Source organism: Blennius ocellaris, assembly GCF_963422515.1.
Source record: "Blennius ocellaris genome assembly, chromosome: 13".
Taxonomy (NCBI): domain Eukaryota; kingdom Metazoa; phylum Chordata; class Actinopteri; order Blenniiformes; family Blenniidae; genus Blennius; species Blennius ocellaris.
Genome location: NC_137662.1, coordinates 5598446 through 5608911, shown reverse-complemented (window position 1 = coordinate 5608911; position 10466 = coordinate 5598446).

Genomic DNA, 10466 nt, shown 5'->3' with positions numbered 1-10466 from the left:
GGTATTTGCAACACAACGTTCATCCTGGGGTGTTCTTTCCCCCCCATTTTCTTTGCACCTCGCATGGTAATTCATCATGCAGGTCTTGATACGTCCTGTCAAAGTGCCCGCTGAATGTTATGAGCCCCCGGCTCACATGCTGCTCCCTCCTCCCCTTGGGATATTTTTTGTATATGGAAGCTATAAGGAATTTGTGTAGATAGGCAGTGCAAACTACCCTGCAGAGTGTGTGTGTGTGTGTGTGTTTTTTTTGACCCTCCTAAAGAATATAATGAGCCGGACCGAACAGAGAGGCAGCTCAGACTGTGTGATACCTCGCCGCAGCTTCTGTTCCGTGCTCAAGTTTCAAAATCAGCTAATTTCACCTTGGTCCGAGGGAACGGAGGCAGCCGAGGTGCTGAAGGTTTAATAATGGAAGCTTCCGTCTCGGGGGACGAGTCCATCTTTCGGAGTAACAGAAGAAGTCCATTACCTTCGGTGTGTCTTTGCCTAATGCAGCGTCTTCTCTTGTAATTGAAAATCAGAGAAGTGTTATTACGGCACAGATCAAAAGCAGAGAGGTGGAGTGGTATCCTGTGTGCCTCCTTTAGACACCTTGAAGCTGAGCAAGAAATGTCCCTGAAAGCAGAGACGACATAAAACAACCTTTTTGCCTGACGTCAGACTGGCAGATCACCCAAACACCACGGCCTGTCATATCAATATTTCACGATAACTGTATGGAGCAGAGACTAAGAAATTAAATGTGGTCATGAAAAACTATTGTGTGGGCAATATACAGTCAAAATTATGAAAAATGTCTGACTGTAAACTGTAAACATTTGTTTATTTTCACTGTGAGGAAAGATTTTCTGCGCTCTATTTGCCCTCCCCCCTGATTATTGGTTCCTCTTGCTATCTGAAGGTTAGGACTCACTTCCTTTCAGCAGGTGCCAGCAGGGAGCCACTCCTTCTCCAGAAGATGGATAAACTGTGGCGAGTCGACACGTTTCCTCCTGAACCTGAAGACGATCACATGGTTTTTAAGTTTCCCACGTGTTAATCTCTATATCGGCTCCCTGCTTATGTGCAAAGAGTTCCACCGTTGGTATCATCAGTCCTTTTCTTACCTTGTTGATATTTTATAATCGTTAAACGCTTCTCAAAATTTTCATTATGGGAAAAAAAAAAAACCCAAACAAATACGTCAATATGAATCATGTGCCTAATTATTTAGTCCTTGATTACCCTGTGTGTTCATTCATCTTTGGGTCGTTGTGTGCTTCTCTTTCAGACCTAATCGTGCTCCATTTTCGGAGCCTCATGGGTGTGCTTCCTGCTCACCTTCGTCATTACTATAATGATGTGTCTTCATCACCTCTTGAAGTGACTGAATAAAGTTGTTTTGTTTTGGGGGTTTTTTAAGGTTTTTTTTTTTGTTTCGTTTTTTTTTTTCTTCCTCCTTTCAACACAGAGCCAACAACTGCTCTCCCGAGTTACTCGTGATTTACAGCTGCTTGTATATCTGCTTTGGTCAACATATTCATCACTGAAAGTGACATTGCATCGCGCCAACTCCCCCCCCTCCCCACCCCACCCTGGGGGGGGGGAACGCCAACATTAAACATCGTGCTCATGCGGCATCATGATAGCCCAAGGAGTGTTTTGCGGGGGAAGAGCGTGTGTGAAAACTTCCATATTAAAAGCATTATAAGGAGCAGATTTTCCCCTCCCACTACCCTCATGAAAAATGTACAGCGGCGTATTCATTACTCCACTGAGCTAACTGACTGTGACAAGTGGAGGGCTGCAGCAACTGAGGGCAGGGAGGCAGCGCTCCAATGGAGCCTCCGGCCACTCTCTGAGGACACGGCTACCCCCGCCGCTCATGGGAGCTTCATCTTGACGCTCTGGATTTTTCCGAATGGTTGAGGGTGCCGCACACATCACGAGACAGAGTTCACTTCAGCCAATTTGCCCTCTAATCTAATGCATGCACGGTCAACGGGCAGTAATCAATTCACTGCCTTTACAGTGTGATGAATGCGACCCGTGAGCTACGACTTAGGGGCCTTATGCTATAAATACCATCATGCATTTTCATCAGTTTACCAGACATACGGAGAAAATCCCGGCTGCGGATGCTTTCAGCGCCGGACGTCACTGAGGCTCATTGTACAGCGTGAATTCCCCAGAATCTCATGCATACAGAAAGACGTGTGGATGGAGGTGGGACCTTCCTGAGCTATGGCCCCGCAGGTATCTACGGGAGCGTAATGCATCAAAGCTCGATGCAGAAATAATATGAAAAATTGCGAACATTAATATCTGTCAGTCATACTTTCCCGTTTGTCGGTTTAATTCTCTGGCAGCTCTTTCCCGCTGTGATGAAGGATGTTGTCTGTCTCAAATTCGGAGCGGCCTCTCAACTCCAGGATGATCCATGTGTCCCCCCCCCCCCTCCCTCCCTCCCTCCCCATCCCCCCCCTCCCGCCCCTGCCTGCCTGATCCTAAGGTGCCAGCTCGGGTCACACTCAGCCCCTGCTGTCTGATTAACAAAAATGATGTCCTGCCCAGAGGAGCATCAGCGCATATTGTCTTCAGACGGACAGAAATATAGTTGACTTTGCTTTGATGACCCTCTGCAGCCACAGCGGCACAAACACAAACACAAACACAAACAAGGGCATCCAGACCAACGGTTCTTTCTCAGATGAACGCAGCCCAAATTAGTGGCTCCGACATTGGGCCTGGCACCACGGGCAAGATGTGCGATTTAAATAATTTCTGAGACTGTGGAGGAGTCTGGAGGAATGGCAGACAAGCTGACTAATAACACAGAGGTTCAGTAACAAGGGCTGCTCGGATGGTAATGACTCCTCACTCCAGAAATATCTGATTCCCCGCAATAAAACACATTCTGAGGAGCTGAGGCTGGTATTTAAACTCCTCCAACACCGGGAAAAATGGAAATAATTGGGATGGGAAGCATGAGGGGGGATAAGATGTGAAGTATGAGGAGTTTCTGATATGGGAATAATTAACGGACTCTGAGTGAAATAAATCATATGGACCTCGAGATCCGTACAAGAGTCTTCATTAGAAACGTATGAATTTACGGCTCTCGCCCTCGTGAGATATACGGACTGATGCAACAAACGGTGCAGAGATATTTCAAAAAGAAGCCCATCGGATCTCACAAGTGTCATTTGTGCTCTGGCTTAGTGGAGGAACGTTGTGTGAGAGTCAGGCACAGCCACCACGAGGTTATCAGAATAAGTCTAATTAGGCTATTTTTAACACATCCTTTCCAACAGCTCTGGGGTGTTTACATTTGCTAATGACAGCCCGAGTAGAAATCATCTATCAGCAAGCATCACCATCATCGCCGCTGACACATGAACATGAATCCTCTCCCAAGGAAAATGCCACCTAGCCGGGGCCCTGCCGCCATTTATACGCCGTGCATGTCTTTGCCTATATACATGTTTTTCCCCGGCATATTTGCATTTTCACAATACATTTCAAACAATCCAAGCAAAGTAATTAATAAGCAGCCAGGCGCGCTGTATTTCAGTGTGTATGTGTGTGTGTGTTTTATTTTATTTGCTCCAGTGAATACAAGACAGCTCTTTCAAGCCTGCACAGTCACCAGATTACACCCTTTGTAAAAACACTTTTTGCCTCCGTGTGATTTACATAATTTTCATTTAGTTTACTGTCAACTTTAAAAACACAGCTTACATTTGAAGTTCCTCTGGCGGCCAGCAGCACTCCAGGCATTGGGAAAACAGCTTGTTTAGGCTGCATGTGCAGAGAAACAAAATCACTGGACTATTTCTGTGGAGAGCTCAGTCAGATGTGGCTTTATGCTCACCTTGTTGCACTAGAAGGGTATTCTCGGACTCATAATGTGACAACTGAGAGCTTTTATTCGGGTTTTTTTGTTTGTTTTTTTTTTATGTTTTGATGTGATATTTGTGGACTGTCCTTTTCATCCCTGGGGGACAAAACAGCAGGCCGGTGTCTGACGTTCACCGCCTCACAACACAGGCTCTGCCTCGCCATCTAGTGGCCACTGCGCGGACATTCAATAGGAGAAAGTGAGCAGAAAACAATTTCTAAGCCTTCAGAATAAGTAATGTTACATTCTCAGAGGAGGGTCAGTTCATTAAACCCTGAGGCGGAGTCCAGGTTTCTCTTCATTATTTCCCCACCACAATACATTTCTTTGCAGTGATTTTCCAGACGCCTTGACGACTGAAACAACAGTGTTCATGTGGCCAGTGTGATGGATTAGTAGTTGTGAGTTGGGAAAACACAGGCGCGCTAAGAAAAGATGATTACGACGAGAAAGGATCTCCTGAGGTGGAATAGATATCAGGGGATGTTTTAAGGCCTGTTATCATAATAAACAGATTAAATGTTGCACTCAGGTATGCAGTCTGCGCCTCTCTGCGTGTCAGTAATTTGATCTGAGGGGACAAACAAAGACTGTCACTGGGCAACAGGCTGGCACTTCTAAACAGTTCCTGCACCGACAGTAATGGCGGCAGCTCCAGATCCTCTCAAGTCGCTCCCCGAAGAGCTGCGGGTCATCAGGCGGCTGAACTCCAGTCTGGACCGGGACGCCAGCGGCGGCAGGGGACGAGGACGTGCCGGGTCTCCCCGCCGCTCATCCCTGGCCCCTTTACGAGACGACGTCCCCCTGTTGGACCCCTGCTGCGGCCTGCTGAGTGCCGGGGCTGAGGCTGCCCTCGGGGTCAAAGGTCGACGCAGTTTCATAGCTTTGGAACACGTTCCCTCCGGTCTGCGAGTCCCTGCGGGTCTGAGACCGAGGCCTCAGACCACCCCGCACCCCGCTGGGATGTGTGGAGGCGTGAGCGAGGGAAAGGCCCGGAGCTCCTGGAAGATTCCCGGTGCGGAGCTCAGGACGGAGCTCGACGGTAGAAACATCTCATCATTATTTACATTGTTATACGCTGCCAGCCAGAACAATGGGGTGCTTCATGCAGCTTAGAGTTGTCGTGGTTGGACTGTCTGCAGGACTGCTGCCAGAGGCCCCGTTTACACGACAATGAATACGAGAGTATCTGCAAAACTCTGTCATCCAGTTGTAAACAAACATGACTGACCGTAGTGGTATGACTCGCGGTCAGTATTCTACTTTTATCGTCCATATCGGTAGATTTATAGTTGAGACTCACCCCCGATAGCATCCGATGCGTCGTCAATCGAGGAGTTTATAGCGTAATCTTCTCTGCACATGTCTGTGTGGTTTTATCACAAAATCAAGCAACAGCGTCCTCACCTGGCCCGGCAGACAAACTACATCGTTGCCTCTGTGTCCGCTGCTGCAGTGTAAATGCACTTTTTTTTTTCTTCTTTGAACGGATTAGGTGTTGTCACGTGAAACGTTGTCGTGTAAACGGGGCCTGTGTTGCCCTGACAGTGATTACAAAGTAATCAATGAGTGAATCCACAGATTCACTCAATAATCAATTAACTTTCCAGCTTTATCCCAGCGCCTCAAATATGAGGAGTAAATCAAGTGCAAATCATCCAACGCTTCAAGTTGTGTTGCCTTTGTTTCACTATTGACTTAACATTTAATTGATTGTCTCAGTCCCCAGCAGATGAATAAATTTAGTCTCCCAGTCCGTAGTGGGAAGTCTGCTGCGTGGCAATGAAACACAGAAGACTAAATAAACAGATAAATGTGCACAAACACATCAAGAGGAAAAGAAAGAAAACAGGCAAAAAGAAGACAATAAAGGCAGTTTCTATTGATCTGGAGAGGAGGAACAGCAGTGCCTGGGGATTAGTAAAAAATTAAATCATTTGATCATAACCTTCACGGTCACCCTGAGAAATAGATGTTTTTAATTATAGTGGAAACACTTATCATCAAAGTGATGCAGCATCGTCTGTGAGTCACTTTCAAATGTGTTTACTGAATCAGATCAATCAGCTCCTGATGCTGCTGTGATCACAAGCGGCTGCTGTGGGTCAATTAGTTAAAAAACACTTTAAAAGCAGTGTAAATTAAGCAAGAACACATACAAAATAATAATAATAATAATAATAATAATAATAATAATAATAATACAAAGGAGAGTGTGCTGTCATGCTTAATATGAAAATGACTGGTAATGATAATACCCAGTGCAACCCTTCCCTGTGTTATTCGCTTTTATGGAAGTTATAGCTACTGACAGGAATGAAAATTAAATTGATAATTGCTTTTCCATTCGTTTGTCTTTTACGCCAACACAGAGTCAAAAAGTGAGTGTTGCTAAACAACAGCAGTGTTTTTTTCTACATGTTTCTGCAGAATCTTAAGGTCTGCCGTTTAAAATCAACTAAGTCATATTATTATCATTATAACTTGTAAAAGTTTCTGAAAATGGTATAATTTGTCAAGTTAAGTCTTAAATTGTATTCATTTAAATATCTGCGTCTGTGTGTATGTATGTCTCCCATCTTAAACTGTTACGCAACATGATGATGATGCTAATGATTTAACACTCTATTTTTGCTTAAAGCTGAACATTTTCAATAACTTGGTATATGATTGATTTACATTGAGTCAGACCACTGCTTACAATTCCTTTGTTCAGTGTATTTTTATGAACTAAACATAAAAACATGTCTGTTTATTTCTGCACTTTTATATATTATTAATAGGAATTTGACTTCTGCTTGTAATTTCACCTTTGAGGACATTTATATGCAGCGAATATTAACTGACACTCCATCACAGCTTTGTGGATGTGGGATGAACACGATTAGATTAACATTCAAGCTGCAGCCAGCACATTCGATTTGATTCGATTCGATTCGATTCAGTTCGATAGTGTTCTTGCAGGCTGCATAAATGTCTCCATAATACATTTTTCTCAGAGCAACATCACCTGCAGGCAGCTGCTAATCAAAACACCACACCGAGGCGGCGTCGTCGTCTGCACCTCTGGACAAAGTGTTTTATTATTGAGCAATAATTAGTCGTCCTCTTGGTGTTGTGTGCCTGATGGCTGCTAAACCAGAACAGGAGTGCTACAGGAGTTGCTTCCCTGCGGCCTCCACGTAGAGTCATCGACCCTTCATAGCGCACACTCCTGTGCATAGTTATGCCTGTGTCCCAAAACGGACCTCGTTGTTTTTGTGTCATACCGAGGTTCAAGAGGTGGTGTTGAGATGCGCCCCCCCTCACCGAGGGCCTCCAATGAAGCCGCGTCGCCCTGCGGAGTGCCTGATAAACATGCCCGACTGCAGGTGGGTGATCACAGGAGAGGCTCCGCCGCTCAAGTGCCCCATCGTGTCTCCAATTTGCTCCTTTTGTCCGACTGAGAAATTGAACATTTCACACATTAACAATTCATTCATTTTTCCTGCTTAATTCTCCGAGCACACAAACAGGCGGTGATTTACACACTCAATCTTCCACGGAGCAGAACTAATGCTGCTGGCTCCGTTTCCAGGCATAGTAGTTATTAATGCATTTTATCACCTCACTGGCAAATTAATCCATTTCTAGTCATCATACAAGTCTGTATTAAATCTGTCATAATAATGCATCAGCACACTCACGCACACACACACACACACACACACACACACACACACACACACACACACACACACACACACACACACACACACACACACACACACACACACACACACACACACATCTCTATTTAGGTACCAACACACATGTCAATGCATCTTATCAGCTTATTATTATATGGACAGATGTTCACGCTGACAATATAAACTTGCTTTGTTTTAATTTTTTTTCTGGACGTGCTAATTGATGCCATCATTATTACCTTGTTGTGGATTATTATGGCTGATGAGAAGATGACGCGTGGTTGTAGTGAATGGAGGCTTGATTGATTTCCTGTGTCTGAGCAGTGGGTGGGCGGGGTGGGGGGATGGGAGGAGGGGTGGGGTGGGGGTGGGGGGGCTGATTGTGTGAAAACAGCAACTCTTTAATTGACTCTCAGAAGAATCGAAGATTGTATACCTGGATTTCAATCCACATTTTCGTCGTGCATCACTCACTCTGACGTAATCCTTCGATTTTTAACTTGAGGCACATGAGCACTGTTGGCTTCGGAGATGGAAATCTCAGGCTGAACAGCTGGACGGATGGATTGCCGTAATATCTCAGGGGCTATTGTCTTTGTCATCGTGAACTGCAAGAACACTGGTGATGTCTTGAGTTTTTATGGGGCAGCATTACATCATAATACGATTTTAACTAACATCGATCATTCCCTCCCTCCCGGGATCTTCTGCACTATTTGTCTAATGCACTACACTGCCAAGAGTATTTGCTCAGCTCGCCAAATCATTGAATTCAACTGTTTCAATCAAGCACCTAGAGGTTCAGACTATTTCTACAAACATTAGTGAAAGAAAGAGTCGCTCTCCGGAGTTCAGTCAATTCCAGAATGGTGCAGTGATACTATCATTCACTCATCCATTAATAGCCTTTGGAGAGTCCACTGAAATGTTTCCATTCTGCCTTGAGCTGTCCTTTTCCCAGCTCGTAGCCATTATAGCATTTAGATCATCTCGCCAAAGAGTTTTCTGTCTTCCTCGAGGTCTTCTCCCCTTTCCTCCTGGTTCCCATTCTGTCATCCGTCTTGTCCATCGGTTGTCAGTCATTCTAGCAACGTATCCCGTTTCCACTTCTGTTGTTTGACGCACACTATGATTTTCTTGCACTTTGGTTGTCTCTCTGAGCCACTGGTTGGTTGTTCTGCCAAAGCATGAATCTTTCCATGGCCCCTTGTTGTCAGGAGTTTCTGATGTAAGGCTTTTGTTCGGATCCAAGTTTCACGGCCATATATTATTGTAGCTGTAATGCTTGTAATGCATCAAAGGCGTTTCTTTTTTACACTTTTTTACAGTCCATCCCAAGGCGATATGCCCCTTTATTTTATTGTTTTTTTCAGGGTCTTGGTATCTGACTTCTTGACCGATTTACATATATTTGTCCACTGTTTGGAGACACGTTGTCGACTTTCACCTCCTGGCGTGTTGCTTGAGAGTTAAACATGACCTTAGTTTTTAAGGTTTTCTGAATTTTCAGCCCGACTTTTAAGCTTTCTTGGTTCAGGTGGTACCTGATAATGTCCACCGTTAGCATTACTAGAACAAAGTGGAAGTAATAGGGAACAACTGCAACATAACCACGAAAAATATGCAACAGATGCTGAGGCACATAGCATGCAGAGGTCGCCAACGTTCTGAAGAGTCCAGAGCTATGGACCAAACTTCGTGTAATCATCAGATTATCTCTAGAACAGAGCGAAGAGCTTCGTGAAAGGTTTTCACAGCAGCTTTATCCAACCCTTACATTACCAAACACTAAAAGCACCGCGGTGTAAAGCCTGCAGGAAGACTGGCCTGATATTCCCATAAACACACTCCTAAACCTTGTGGAAAGCATTCATGGAAGTGTCGGACTTCCCTCCCATTAAATCCTCTGTTTTAAGAATGGGCCGTCACTGGAGTTCATATGTGTGTGAAGGTAGGCGAGCGGATACTTTTGGCAATATAGCGTACGTTAGTAGGGAATGTTAAAAGGCTTTCTCACTAAATACTGAACCTTGTAAACACACAGACAAATAAAAGGACCGTAACATGTTTTGATGTGTTTTGGGACCAATTCTTGCAAACTGCTCTTGGGTTTGTTGCTTGTGTGAAGTCAAAGTCTCTCATCCTTTCAGCCGTCCGTCCTTCTTCTATACTGGTTTTTTTTCCCCCCAGTCTAGGGTTGGGATATGTTTGGATAGCCAATCCCATGCGTTAAGTCAGGGTACATCCTTAATAGGTGGTCAGGCACAATCACACACACACGCCAAAGACTCCCATAAGTTATTTGTATCGAAATTGAGAGCAAAAGTCACACCGTCTCATTCTGATCGTTTTTCTTCTTTCTCAAGCGTTGAAGTGCCAGCCCCTCCCTCAATGCAGGCAGCACCTGTCCAAGAACAGACCACCTCCATCAGGTGACTCATCACAGAATAAACAACTTTTGTATCGACCTGCCGCCATTAAAGGGAATAGAAGGGCCCAAAAAACACACGCGAGCAAAAGTTCCCCTGCAGCATAAACGGTGCCGCCAGAGAGACTCATTTAAAGAGGTCAAGCATTGTTCTGACCTCTTTGTTCTGTCTGGGCGACTGGGTGATGCTACATAACAAAGGGTGGTTAAGCCCGTCTACTTTAAGAGGAGGATAAATCACAAATGTTGGACGAGGCTGCTGGGAACAATCCCAAGTGCAACAATAAGGTGGGATTATTCCCGGCCCCTTTCAGGAAGTGAATCAACTAAAATAGAAGTAGAAGGAGGTCCAAACAAGAAAAAATTCACATGACTAAAAGATAAATGGGTTGAAATATCTGATGTGGACATGACAGCAGAAACTCAGCTCTGTTTCAGACTAGTACCTGGTTGGATGGCTTCCACT